General features: G+C 45.4%; 1 protein-coding gene across 1 annotated transcript in view; it reads right to left on the bottom strand.

Moving 5' to 3' along the window:
* Mgat5 (alpha-1,6-mannosylglycoprotein 6-beta-N-acetylglucosaminyltransferase) overlaps window positions 1-13,813 on the bottom strand; it is a 338,013-nt gene extending 324,200 nt beyond the window's left edge. Inside the window, exon 1 of the mRNA XM_076866214.2 lies at window positions 13,670-13,813. The gene's annotated coding sequence lies outside the window, so the exon portion shown is untranslated. The remainder of the gene's footprint in view (window positions 1-13,669) is intronic.
* Window positions 13,814-15,091: the final 1,278 nt, after the last annotated feature.

Here is a 15,091-nt window from a genome sequence, read left to right as displayed (position 1 = left end):
TAGAACAGAACAGGTAGTTCATGCCTTGGAGGCCGTTCTACCCACCCCTCAGCATATCAAGGACAAAGTAAAAGGCTATTCTTCTATCTTAGTACATTGTGGACAAACCTAATAATGGACAACAATCATCCTCTGAAAAATAAATTCTTTGAGAACTAGTGCACCTTGACTGGGAAACAAACTCTTTGAGAACTAGTGTACCTTGACTGAGAAACAAAGAAACTCTTCGAGAAAGCAGCTCAACCAGTTTTATGAAAATAAATTTAGGAATCAATTAAAATAGGTTTATAAGACACAGTTTTAAAATAATGTTAAAAATATTATTTTATTTAGATTCTTAAGTTTAGAAATTCTTAAGTCTTTAGTTGTATAGGTTTCTGATATGTTTTAAGGATGATTCATAAACTTTAGGATATTTTAAATATAAGATTTAAAGGGACTTTTTTAGATGGGAATTTTGAATTAGAAATAAAGTACAAATGTACTTTAGGTTAATGATTGGCTAAAGACTTAGAGTCTGGTTATGTAGTTTGGCATCAGTTAATAAGGAAATAACATATCTTGGGAAAAATAGTAAATCTTGGAAAAATCTGAAGGATGTAAATTGGTGACGTGTTTTATTGATGATTCTGTACTTTGATGATTGTATGGCTGGGGGTCATATCCTGAAAGAATGTAGATTGGTGTGCTCTCAATCATGGTTAAGGAAATGTCATGTCTTGGCAAAGTTTTAAATTATATAATCAATGACGTATTGTGAATCTATAATGATGAGAAAAATTGTAATAAAAAGGGGGCCCAGAGAAAAGCTGCTTTAGCTCTCTCTCTGGAGATTGCTCAAACGGAACGACTCCTGTCTCATCATTTCGCCGACGCCACTCCTCCTTCAGGACTCCCTGGACCCCGCTGGGGCTGGACCCCGGCAAGCATTGTTAGATGTCTGCACTTTATGTTAAAAAGGGGGGGTCCAGATGCAAATGTAAATGTGAAATGGAGAGTCACAACCAACTGAGAGGTTATAAAATCATCGCAGATGAGGTAATGCTATATGGGTGGTATGAATCTCCAAGGGTAACTTCCCCAACAAAACAGGGAGCAATCTTTTTCTTCATTGACTGGAAAAGCCGATGCCTTTTTAAAATGTACAAAAATGATGTTTATATGGAAGTTAGGTGTAGATTGAGGTTTGCTTGCCCATGATAACCTAGTTGTAGCATACAGCTTGTGGCACAAGACTGTTCTTCCCACATAGATGTTTTACATCTATAATGGTTTGGATCTGGAATGTCCCCCCAAAAAACTCATGTGTTAAAAAGCATGGTCCTCAAGGCAGGAAGGTTCAAAGGTAGATTTTTAGGCAATGACTGGATAATGAGGAATCTGACTTCATCAGCGGATTAATCCATTTGATCAGTGGAGTAATCCATCAAATAGATGGAAGTAGGTCACTGGGGGTCATGCCCTGGGTTTAGTCTATCTGTGGTCCCATCATCTTGGTCTCCCCCAACCCATCTCTCCCAGCTTTCCAGCTGCCATGAGTTTAGCAGCTTTCCTTCTGCCATGATGTTTCTGTCTTGGAGCTAGCTGACATGGACTGAGACCTCTGAAAGCCACGTGGCCCAAACCAACTTCTCCTCCTCTTGAGTTGTTCTTGTCAGGTATTTTGGTCAGAGTGATAAAAAGCTGACTAACACAGCCCTCCTGGTCCTCACCCAGTAAGTGCTATAGCAATTCTCAAGGAATGACAATGAAAATTGCCCCCACACATTTCTGAAATGCCTATAACCACACTGTTGGGTCTGAGGCTAGACCAGAGTCCTATCTTTAGGTCCTAACCCTGCCTACCTCTGAGTGATTTCAAGCTGGCACAAAGAGGACACTCCCTGGGTGACTGGGGCAGGCAAGAGTGCCTGCAAGAGAAAGCTTAGACTTGTATAGCAGGTACCTTTACCCAGAATTCTGCCCTTGGGACAAGAAAAGCGGAATAGAGTAGGGAGAGAAAATAAGCAGCCAGGCAGATGGAAGCAGGAGGAGCCTAGATCCCAGGATGCGGGTGGCTCCTGGAACCTCTCCCAGTCCCTGATGTGAATTCTCCACTTTGGCTGCAACAAGCCCCAACAGGTTTCTACTGCTGGTGCCCAGAAGAATCCTTATTAATTATACACACCCAACCACCTGGAGGCAAAGCCACCCACCTGAACTAAGGGGGCAGCGGCAACAACAAAAATGCTCAAGGGAACTTACTCGGCTGTCAAAGAAGCGATGTTTCTTGAGGAAGGTCCCTCAGATCTTACCTAAGCTTTTCATGCTATCGTCAAACCTCATCCATTTTGATTCTACCCTCACTGCCCATAAAAGAAATGAGTCAGTGGCCACTCTTCATCTGGCATTTCAGATTCTAAAAAGACATATCCAGATCATTCTGAAGTCGTTTCTGCCTCAGCTCTTGCTCATCAATTCCATGAGCCACACAACATAAATAACCATATCGTCCTTCCTAACAGGCTTGGAAAATGTAGGTATTAAAGAAAGTTGGCCTTTAAGGGCCCAATTAGGTCTGAGTGAAAAAAAAAAATTTTTTTTTTTTCCTAAAATCTGTTCAGCTGCAAAAGTTCATAATTTAATGTCTCTAAATTGTATTATGCTCGGAAATACTACCACCCCAATTCAGAAATGTGGCAATAAGGATCATTTGCCAGAGATGTTCTTAAAAGAAGGCAGGATCACTGTTTCTCTACCTCTTCCACTAATGGACTCCATTATATCACCAAAAAAAAGGCCCTGCTGGAATCTAATGAATAAATAACTAGCACTTGAATGGAATTTGTGTCCATTTTAATTCCAATTAGTTTCCACTAGAAAGCCTTATTTAAATTAAAAGGGGGAGGCACAACACTACTTATAATCAAACACTTTAGAAATGCTTGAAAAGTTTCCCAAGCAAGCCAATCAGGTATAATGTTAAATAGCAAATTTTAACTGCTGGGTCTAAGTAAATAGAAAAAGTTTGAGTATGGCATAGTTGACGGGTTAGTATTCTGTATATATAGTATATTAGAAGTACCCAGGGTCACTTCCAAATGGAGAGTCACAACCAACTGAGAGATTATAAAATCATCCCAGTGCAAGAGTCAGAAAAGTTTTCCTTCAAGGGTCAGAAAATAAATCAGGCACTTCAGGCAAGGACACCATGACTCATCTCTGCCAATGTCAAGTGAAAGCAGTCATAAGCAATACAAGAACAATGGGAGGGCCCCATTCCAATAAAACTTTATTTACAACAGGGGCAGCTGGTCATAGTCTGCTGATCCCTGACCAGCATTTTTTTTAAAAGCAATAAAAAGAGACTAGAAAATATTGGAGGACATCATACTAATAAAGATAAGTACTGTTTCGTAAAACTTTACTTGCTGTTCCATATGTGAATTCTGAGTCAATATATGTGTTACTATAGATTCAAATCAAAAGCTGCCAGAATAGAAGATTTGAAAAAAAATACATTGTTGAGGCTGGGGTTGTGGCTCAGTGGTAAAATGCCCACCTAGCACATGTGAGGCACTGGGTTCGATCCTCAGTACCACATAAAAATATATTTTAAAAAATAATAGCATATGGAGTAAAAAAAAAATCTTTCTTAACTGTTCAAGAACAGAGTCTGCTTCTGAGTGAAACTGGTGAGAATTTAAAAACAGGGAAAGAGCAGATATCATGGGACATTCATACAGCTAAAATTATAATCTTAAAAGAATATTAATTAGTTACAACTAATACAAAATGATCTTCCAGGGGACACTAAAATTACCTCTCATGTTTTTCAAATATCTAATAGGAGCTGTGTATCAACTGTTGCAAATTTCTCCATAACTCAGTGGCTTAAAACAAACATGTTTGTACACAAAGGTACAGGTTAGACGGGTGATTCTGCTGACACAGGCCAGGCTGAGCTGATCTAGGCCAGACATGCTCAGGAGACTGTGAGCAGCTGATGGGTCAGAAAGAAGCTGGATGGTCTAGGATGGAATCAGCTGGCATATCCTGGCTCACCCCACTGGGCTAGTCTGGGCATATTCTCATGGTAGGGGCAGAGATCTGAGAACAAACCCAGTACTGACAAAGCCAATCAGAAACACATAGGAGCTCTTAAAACTGTTTATACACAGTATTTACTAACATTCCATTGATCAAAGCAAGTCACATAACCAATACCAGGGGTGGGGAACGGGAAGGAAGCAGTACTACAAAGCTACTGGGGGAAGAATGTGGCTATAGACAGGCCATTAATCAGAGCCATTAGTGCAATCAATCTACCACCAGTGATATTTATTGTTTATTATCACCTTGGCAGAAGCAGAGAGATCTGACATTATTTCAGGTTTTTCCATTACTATTGCTCATTTTATTTGTTCATAATCACTTGTAAGGCAGAAAAGCAGAGTGAAAAGAATGAACAGCTTTAAAACGCAGGCTTTTGTAACCTGGCTCTTCCACTTTTGGCTATGTGACCCTGAACAAGTTTGCTTCACTCCTCCGTTTACTCATTATAATAAAAGGTTCAGGGACAATTACATACTATGTGACATGTAAGAGTACTTGGCTCTCTCTCTGGCCTTAGCAGAACTCAAAATTTATTTAGATACTAAAATGCTTTGCGAACAGTTGGTGTGACTATGTTCAAAAAGAGGAATGAGGAAACAGGTAAATTTTCTATAACAGTTAAACACCTTCACACACACACACACACACACATACACACACACACACACTCACAAAAAGCTAGTTTTCATAAAGGGTAAAGAATCATTTCCTTTCAAAGAATTTTGAGGACTGTGGTAAGCACAAACATGTCCCCCAAAGATATTCATAACAGAATCCCTGGGACCTACGATCATATTACCCTACAAGGCAGATGTGATTAAATTAAGGACCTTCAGATGGGGTGATTACCGTGGATTATCCTGATTGGTCTAATCTAATCACTTGGATCCATAAAAGAAAAGAACCTTTCTCAGCTCTCTCCAGAGTACCAGCATGGGGGCAGAGCACAGGACTCAGCTCAGGGTTGGTGGTGCTGAAGGAAGGGGACACATGCTCGGAATTCAGGCAACCCCTAGATTTTAGGAAAGGCAAGAAATGGATTTGCCCACGGAGCCAACAGAAAGGATGCTAGCTGGTGAGACTCCCGTTAGAGCTTTTACCTACAGAATTAAAAGTGACTGAGTGTTGCTTTAAGCTCCTGGGTTTGTGGTTGTTACAACGGCAATACAAGGATGATGTAATCTAACAATGAGGAAGCAGAAAAGTCTCTCTTAGCCAGGTGCAGTGGTGCAAGCCTGTAATCCCAGCCACTGGGTAGGCTGAGGCAGGAGGATAGCTAGTTCAAAGCCAGCCTCAGCAACTTAGCGAGGCCCTAAGCAACTCAGTGAGACCCTGTTTCTAAATAAAATACAAAAGAAGGCTGGGGATGGGGCTCAGTGGTTAAGCACACCTGGGTTCCATCCCCAGTACCCAAAAAAAAAGAAAGAAAAAGGAAAGAAAAGTCCCTCTTGAAACAACAGGACTGGTAAGAAGAATTTCTGGAACTTTGAGAATATTAACTAGACATGGCATCAAAAATGGAAGCTGTTTCTGATTCTGATTTTAGGGGCAGCTGGAGAAAAGGCAATTTGATAGAAATAGCAACTCAGGATATCATGGAAAAACTTTTAGTACACTTTATAGGAAAGAACAATAAAAATCATCGTCCTCAGCATCTAAGCAGCCCTACTTATGACTAGGGGAAAGGCCTCACTAATAAAGTCTTCCACAGAAACTCTGGAGATTTCATTTATATGATGCTATTCCAGATCTGAACTCCAACACTTACTGCTCCATTTTTTTTTTTTTTTTTTTGTAGATGACAATAAGGTAATAACCCCCCTGGTTAGGTATTAAAACACACACACACACACACACACACACACATACACACACACACACACACACACACACACACACACGGAGTTTAAATCTGTTGATCTTCATGAGCCCATGTATTACATGCACTGTGAATGAGGCAGATGTCAACAAAAAGTTCACAGAGTGATTTGTGAAAAACAGAACTTTATAGAGGCACAAAGATCACATAGGACCTTAAAATTAGGAACACACCTAAGAATATCTGTAAGGATAGATTAGAGAAGCTAGAGTTCCCGGGAAGGATACACTAGTAAAACCTCCCACACCCCCAGGACAGGAGAAGCTGACTGACAGATGAGAAGCTGGGTCCAGGAGCACAGAGCCAGCCCACAGGGCCACAGCAGCCCAGCTCAGAGGCCTCACCAGCCAGAGTTGGGGTTCACTCATCAGCCCCACCAGCAGGCTTCTCTCCTGACTCCAGTACTCCAGGTCCTGTGCCAGGCAATGAGCTCCCAGTCTGTGCCTACTCGAGTTCCAAACTCTTCTCTGTGTATTTCTTGGGTTAGATGTGGGTTTTTTTGTTTTTTTTTTTTTTTTTTTGGGGGGGGGGTTTGTTTTGTTTTGTTTTGTTTTTTTTGGAACAAGCCTAGTGGGGGGAAAAATTTGCCCTTGTGGGAGTTTTTGAACATTTGAATAACAAATAAGGCTTGGTGAACTTATAGATAAGAAAATTGACTGTATTTACCCAAGAGAATGACATTTGCACCTACAAAACAATGTACAGTGTAGACTGCCCACTTAACAATGGATGTCACCTTTACATCTAGCAAGCACAATGATTAAAAATCAAAGAGAAGTAGGGAGGATGTATCATTCTTAGGGGAGAGTAGAAAATTGCATAAAAGGGGGAAAGCAACAGAGAGGCTTGATACTGTGTTGCAGGGGTCTCACAGAGGACTACAGAGACCTCACAGTGTACCTTACTAGGAGAGGAGATAGAAAAAAGCTCCCCTTCCCCTACATGCCCCCCACATTTTGCTGCCTCTACCTCTACTAGCTCTAACAATTATAGTGGAGGAAGCTGGGTGTGGTGGTGTGGCCTGCAATTCCAGTGACTGTGAGGCTGAAGTAGGAGGATCACAAGTTCAAGGCAAGCCTCTGCAATTTAGTGAGACCCTGTTCCAAAATTTAAAAAACAAACAACAGCAAAAAGACGGTGCTAAAGTGCCCCTGGGTTCCACCCCCGGTACCTAAAGAAAAAATTATATATATACAGAGAGGGAATGAAAGAAATATATCAAACAGAAATACTAACAAAGGTACCAAAGGAAAACAGAAAGATGAAAGATGAGATTAACAGGGGCATCAGAAAGTGCTTCCCTAAAGAAGATGTGCAACATAAAGAATTGGTCATTTAGAAAACTCATTGCTATGAATACTAGTAAGTTTTTTAAAAAAAATCAGAGTTGAAAATAACAAATTGCCTAAAAAAAAAAAAAAAAAAAAGTCAGCTGCAAGGAGACTGATATAAAACCCTTATCCTTTAAACGTAGTTGCTTCACAGGGAAGCATAGAAGTCATGTAAACAGGATTTGGCCCGGCTGGTGGCTGTGTCAATGCAGAGTCACATTTCCCAGGATGCTGTGGCACAGAATTTTGTGAGCCCGATCATCTTCTGGTCTTTGGACTTCAATTTCCCCAGGGAAAAATACTGCTTCACTAGAGGAAGGGAGGTTATTTCTAAGCTGAGATACAGGACCAAGGCTTTTCATTTCTAAACATATAAAAGTAAACATCCCCAAAGATAGTGATAATAAAGGGTTGGTTCTTAGGTAAGCATTTCACTGTCTGCTAAAGGGAGTTTATACAAGAACAAAAGTAACTTGAATGTTTTCTCAATCTTTTTTTAGTTGTTTTTTTTTTAATTCATTGAGGGAATTTTTGCCAGAGGTGTAGAATCAGACAACATCAGCACTGAACAGATCTCTGGAGTCCATTCAACCCCCTTACTTTCCAACCTGAGGCCCAAAGTGGTCATACAGACTGACTCCGTGTATTCACATTGGCATTTGTCTTCATGACTGAACTTAACTCTTGGAGTAGGACCTAACCACAGAGCTGCTCAAGGAACTCCAAACCCCTTGAGCAGCTAAGTTCTATTCCTTGAACAGAAACATTTTGATGTCAGGAGCAGGTGAGAGAACTGATGCCGGATCCATTCCTAAGCACAAGAAGGGACCAGAAGGAAAGGAAATGGAGCCCACTGGTAGACCCAGCAGCAAAACTCCACCAAGTGGGTGATCTCAGGGGTCAGAGGAACATCTTGCAGGGCCTCTGCGCTCTTTCTAGGATGCCTCATACTGTGGGGTTGCCTTCACAGGCAACCTTTACTAGTTGGTTCAGGAACAGTTCTGACACCACTGCCACATCACTCTGTGCTGTGGTAAAGGGAGTTTGGGCATGTAGCTCAGTGGTAGAGTGCCACATGCCTAGCCTGTGGAAGGCCCTGGGTTCAATCCCTGGCAAAACAAGATGTCAAATTGCACAGGAAAAGCAAGAAGAAAACATATCACTCAAAGGGACATAAATCACCTACGTATCCCCAGCCCAGGAGGGGGAGAACTGTGCCACTCCCATATTTGCTCCCCCACCATATTCCAAAGTGAAGCTGGATGTGAGTCCACTTGGGGACTCTAGGAAGACCCAGAAGTCCAGCACATTCTCTTCCCGGAACATCTCTATAAACAAAGCAGGCACACAATTGATATCAATTGTTTCCAGGGGACCCAGGGTCAGGGCTGAGGCTCAGCATTGCCACTTCTACCTGCTGGTAAGCAAGTCTGTCATCCTCTCTGCAGGTCTGTGTCCTCAGCTAGACAGGAAGGGGATCCAGAAGGACTCCACTGCTGTCCCTTCCAAACCCCAAGTGTCTTAAGACTTCTTGGTTGGGATTATAAAGGAGGCCCTGCTAAGTATATGATATCCTTGACAGCCTTAGTAACTAGACATGGTCCAGCTTGCATGGGTTCTGGGTTCAAATCCTCACACTGCCTCCTGAGGCTGTTCAAGACTTTGGCCAGATTTCATGACCTTGCATGTTACAGTCTTTCTATGTATAAAAACTAGGAGCAACAATGCCTCAGGGTTGTAATAAGGATTAAATGAGATAATACAATGGAAGCATGGAGACTAATGTCAATTATGGAAGATAAATCTTTTTCATTGTTATCATTCTTATTTTCTTGATTACCTGTTCTTGACATTTTTCTACCAAGACATATAATCTTTGTGACAATCACCATTACAACATACTTCCATGGCAGGGACAGAGATGTAGAAAAGAACCAGAACTGTCAGAGTGGAAGACTTTTCTGTGTGAGATACTTATAAAAAGCATTTTATACCAGCATGACAGGACCCATAAGCAGTTCGTGTGCAGAAGTACAACACTAAGGAGCTCAGACAGGAGTAGGGGCTGGTACACCTCCAGGGCCAGCCACAACCACAGAGGAAGCAAACAAGTAAGCTCTTGTTATTCTAGGGATAACACTGTAAGGCTGACTTCTTAAGTATATTGCAAACATATTCTAGGGATAACACTGTAAGGCTGACTTCTTAAGTATATTGCAAACAGCAATACTGAACTCTTACTAGTAATATAATATTTGGGCTACACCTCACCTCTGAACTCATGGACAATAGGGTAGAGGACTGTGAATACAAGGTCAGCCAGGGCAACTTAGCAAGATCCTGTCTCAAAACCAAATTTAAAAAGAATATGTATGGAAAGGGGAGTTTGGGCATGTAGCTCAGTGGTAGATTCCTTATCCATCCTCACAGGGCCAAGGTCCAGCAGGCATTAACATGGGCCTGGCAGTGGAGGTGACAAAGAGACAGTGTCAATTTCCAAGGAGAACTGCTCCCTCCAAACCTGACTCAATAGCTTACACCCCTTGCCTCTCCAGACTTTCGAGGCTAGACAAAGAGCCCCAAGAGGAAGGCCCTGCTCTGATTCCAGAAGGCTGTGTGTGTAGACAAGAGAGTCGATTCCTTCAACCCTTCTTACGCATGCATACAACATACAGAACAAAGTCAGAGAAAGGTCCATTTAATTCTGGCAATGGAAAAAATAAAATAGCCTAAATGGGCAAACACAGCTTAAGTCCCCACTCTCGGCTGAGAGCATGGTGGCAGTACTAAAGGCTCCTGGGACTCACCTTGGCGGCTTTCCAAGAGCTATTAGCTATTAGTTTGCATTAACACACTGAAAGAGAAGGTCAGATAAATTAAAAGTGAGAAGGTAATTCAGAGAAAGGACATCTTCATACTAAGCAGCAGCAGAATGCATGACACCTGGTAAAGACTGGATATATACTGAGTGCACTTACAGACAACATCAGGGTCACGCACGTATTTGTGTTAGTGATATGGACACAGGCTGTCAAGTGCATACAGGACAATAGCTTAGCTGAGAAACTTTATAAAACTTTAAGGGTCGAGAAGATCTTTACTGAATTTTCAACAGAAATTTCAAAGTAGAGCCATCTTCGGACTATTAGGAGTGACTCTATACTTCAAAGCAATTATTAACTTTAAAGGCAGCCTGGTAAAACCTGCACTGACAAGTTCCAAATGCTCCACTGTCACCTACATGGCAATTCTGCCCCTACGAAATATAAAATCTTTACCTCCCTTTTTTTAAAGTACCTGTATTCTGGAACATACCTACTTTCCTTCAGTCAAAACTATCCATCACCTGTTCACCTGGCACCAGGATACATACTTCTACAAACTGTCAGTCACCATAGCAACCCCCAGAGACAAACCTGAAGGAACCACTTTCCTGAGACTCACTATAATAGCATCAACATAGACAGCCACCCCACCCAGCCCCCCCACCCCTCAATAGAGCCAGGAGGACAGGACAAACAGGAGGACAGGAGAGAAGAAAATGAATCCCTGGTGCTCTTTAAGCCTCTTGGAATCGGGTAAAATCCCAGTCAGGATAATCACAGAGTGAGAGAGGGTACACACTTCCAAGCCCAGAGGGTACTGATGACTATTCTTTGTGATTTTCCAGGCATCTCGGCAGGGCACCCATGTGTTTCCTGACAAAACTTATTCCATTGTGACCCTGCAGTGACTTGGACCCCCAAACCTGTGGAACATAAGGAAAAGGTCAAATGTCAGTTTGCTATCTGGGACAAGTCCTGAGCAGCTATACTTCTCAGGGAAGGAGTCAATTCCCCACCCTCCCCACCCCCAGTTAGGGCCACAGGGGTGGGGGGAGAATTTTGGCATTTCAATGCCTTTGGAGACCAGATGAGCAGAAGACTGGTTGGTTATTTTTAAATTGAGAAAACTGAATGAGAAGGGAGAAAACCTGAATTCTTGTGATCTCTTAAGGCCCCTTCCAGCTTCCAGATTCTCCCAAGGAACTCTGCATATGCACATACATATGCACACGCTTCTTTATAAAAATGTATACGGATGTGTGTGTATATATATATATATATAAATGAGTACAGTATTCACACTTCCAAACACAAAGTACTTGAAATGCACACTGCTGAGATCAAAAGGCTAGTGAGCTGCTTTGCAGCAGCTGGGACTAAAGCACACAGATACCACTGACAGATCTGGGCAGAGCCTAGCAGCTCTCCTGACATTGCAGTTCACCTTAAAACCAACTGTCTGGTGGTCATTTGGGTAGCTGCAAACCCTGCAAAAGTCCATAGACGCTTTCTCCTAGTGATTCTAGTCACCAGTGTCCAAAAGCCAGAAGTTCAGGCTGGAAAAAAAGAAGGAGAGGAAAGAAAATGTCCAAGCCCTATCTCCAGACACCCAGCTCCACCACAAACAGTAGGCTGGCAGAGCAACTTCCTTCCTCTAGTTCAGTTCCTTAAAAGGGCAAAAAGGTCACTCTCTTCCCACCTTGATTTTCAGGGGTCCCCCTCAACACGTTGATCACAGGTACATTAAGTTGAAAACTGGAGAAAACTATAAAGTCCTCTAAAAGGAGGGAGTTTCACTCTGATCCTATACTGCCAAACAAATTTAAGGGTGTCCATCTCAGCCCTGAACAATCAGAACAAAAATAATTTATAGCAAAGAAGAAAGGAGTGAAAATCCCTTCAGATGAATGAGCTGAGATGATTTATCCCAGGTTGTTATTTTCTTGGATCAGACAAGAGTTCTGATCCCGCATCAAGAATCAAAATGTGGGTGACAGAGGCCAATATCCGGGATGCGATAGGAGTAATAACCAACCAAGTCGCTCAGGTCCTGACAAAGAGCTGGGGAGCTTTGGGTTTAATTAACTTGTTCTCCACTTACAGACCATTAGAACAAGATCCTACTCTTAACACTTTGTTGACAGATGTGCTGCCAGCCCACAGGAACAGTTTGCCTCCCCTCCAACTTCACAGCCCCAGTAATGCCCAACATTTCCTAACCGGGCCAGCAGGGCCGGTTGCAGACACTGGCGTCCTCCCAGTGTTGGGTCCTGGCCGGCAGAGCCTGAAGTAGTGGAGGCCTTAGACCTCCACTAGCGTCTCAGAAAACCATAAGCATCACCTTGTCTGTGCCGCCCAGAGATGCTTGGCTATTCTTAAGGCTGCTGGACAATGCAAGCGCCACCCCTTTGCTCTTCGACAGGGTGGCTAGGAAAGCGCGGCTTTGTGTGTGACAGCGAGTGTGCGCGCGCGAACGTCCCCAGGCTCACACACCCCCTTCCACCTAGCCTGCTTGCAGCTCCCGGTCTGTGCGCGCGAGGGGCGCATTGAGAGAGGATCCACCTGGCAGACAGCCGCGCCACCAGGCCTCTGGCCACACGGCCTCGGGGAGTAGGGAATGACATCCACGCCCCAGTGCTCAACCGCAGGGATGGCCGGAGAGAGCAGAACCCGGAGCTCGGCAAAGGCGAGGCAGGGGCCAGGGGCACAGAAGGGCGACAGGAGGGCACAGCGCTCCCCACTCACGCACCCCCCCGCCCCCAACTTTTGGAGCTGGGGGCCAGGGCTGCTCGCTACTCGGCAGGAAGTTCACAAGATCGCACTGAGCATGCTCTTGGGGAGTGTGTGCGCGGGTGTGGGCTCTTTGCTCCCTCAGCCTCAGCGACCCGGCAGCCGCGCTCAGAGCTCTGGCCGGATTGTGGTCCAACCCTTAGTCCCCAAGGGGCCCTGGGGCCCGAAGGGCCTGCCTGATCTCCTGGCCCGGAGAGCCTGCTCGCCTCCTCCCTCCTCCCCAGGAGCCCGGGGCCAGTCCCCCTCATTCTTCTCCCCCACTGGCCCATGGACGAACCCACCCTGCGCGCCTGAGTCCCCGGGACTCCAGCACGGCCCACGCCTGCTGCGTGACCCCATCGGGCTCCTCCAAGGTTCGAGCGCCCATCTGCCATTCCCGGCCGCTCGCCTCCAGCCTGTGCCATCGGAGCCTCCTCTGGACAGGTCCAAGGAAAGCTTTCAAGCCTCCTTGACCCGCGGCCTGGAGGGCTTCATTCTCCCCTTGGGAGGGGCTGCCCGGGGCAGGTGGGAGACTCACGGCGCGCCCCCCGGCTGCACTCCTGGGTCCCGCAAAGCGGCTGCGGCCGGGGAACCCACGCAGCCCCGGAGAGGAGGCAGTCAAAGCCTGGGGCCGTGCCGCCCCCGGTGCAGGTTCTCCAGCGCACCGGTGTGCGACTCCCCGATCCCCCCGCGGTCCCCTCTGTGTGCATCTCCCCCCACCCCCGGGGATGGCGAGCTCCGACATGATCGTCCGACCCAGCAGCTCTTACCTTCTTGTTGAGTAGGAGCAGCAGCAGCCGGGATCCCCTCCCGCCGCCCAGCCCACAGGGCCCGAGGCGCAGCTGGGCGCGGGATCGCGGCGCCCCGAGCCTGCGGCGCGGCTACCTGGGCTGGATCGCGCCCGGGGCCGCCGCCGCCGCCGCCGCCGCCGCTGAGCCGCAGGGCCGCCGCCGAGCGGGCCGCGGCAGGGACGGTCTGCAAACTCCCAGCCCTGGCGAGGCCGCGCACAACGCGTCCACACTCGGCCGACGCGCAGTAGAGACAGTCCTCTGGGGTCCAGTGGACCAGGGCAAGGGAGTCCGCCCGCGATTTCTTAAAACCCTCTGCCACCCGACCTCTCCAACTTCTCTCTGCTTCTGAGCTCGCGGCTCGCGGAGGCAGGGATTCCGGCCAGGGACATTCGACAAACTCCCCGCCCTCCCCGGAGGAGCGCTCAGCCAATTCGGAACGCCCCAGCTTTTCAGGGGTTGTCTGCAAACTCTCAACCCTGTCGAGGAGGACTTCCAGCCTCGCAATTCCGCAGCCCTAGGGGAGACAAGAGAGAGCTAGACCGATTGTAGCCATAAATAATGTTCTAGGGGCAGCGTGCAAATGCTGATATGACCATGTATCCTCCAGAGTGGTGCAGTCCAAGCCTGTAAGGACCTGTGGCCTTCCAGCGGTGAAATCCAATGAGAATGAGATTATGGGCTCAACTGTCTAGTGGTGCAGGCAACTTTAATAAATGCCCTGAGGCTCAGTTACTTCCTTTGTAGAATGGTTTAAATGAGGCCGTCAGAGTTGCTGCCACTTGGTTTTTGTGACCTTGTGCAAGCCACTTAACCATTTGGGATTCAGCTGCTTTATCTGTGAACATAATAAATACAGACTCATGAGGCTATTGTGAAGATGAAATAAATGTAAAGTATTTAGTAATACCTGGCATATAGTAGGCACCTAGATAATGAGTTTGGTTCCTCTTTCTCTGCCCTGCTTCCTGCCCCTGATTTTATGAACACTCTGGACATATACCCAACCATTATACTGTTGTAAATTCAAAAAGAAATGAAACACATCCCATGCCCTGAAGGGACCACAAAGAACACTGACTGACGGGCATGAAATGTTAAATCTGAACCTCCAGAGAGAATGCCTTACATTCACTAAGCATTACAGATCCATATTAAGTCATATCTGTAATGGAGGAAGAGTGGGCTGGTGAATTACCAAGGGGTGAAAATGACAAGGTCCGTAATCCCAGCATGTTCCAGTTTTTTTAACACTACTTCAGGTTACAGTGAATGAGTTTATGTTTAAATTCCTCTGACCTTCCCTGCAGGATTTCTCCATCCCATTTCCCTGTCCTCCTTGGGTGTCTTCATTTTTGGACTAAGATCATCCCATCCTGCTGCTCAGGGTTTTCAGCAGAAGCA

Source organism: Callospermophilus lateralis, chromosome 9, assembly GCF_048772815.1.
Source record: "Callospermophilus lateralis isolate mCalLat2 chromosome 9, mCalLat2.hap1, whole genome shotgun sequence".
Lineage (NCBI taxonomy): Eukaryota > Metazoa > Chordata > Mammalia > Rodentia > Sciuridae > Callospermophilus > Callospermophilus lateralis.
The sequence above is the reverse complement of the archived record's forward strand: the minus strand, read 5'-3'. Positions and strand labels throughout refer to the sequence as shown.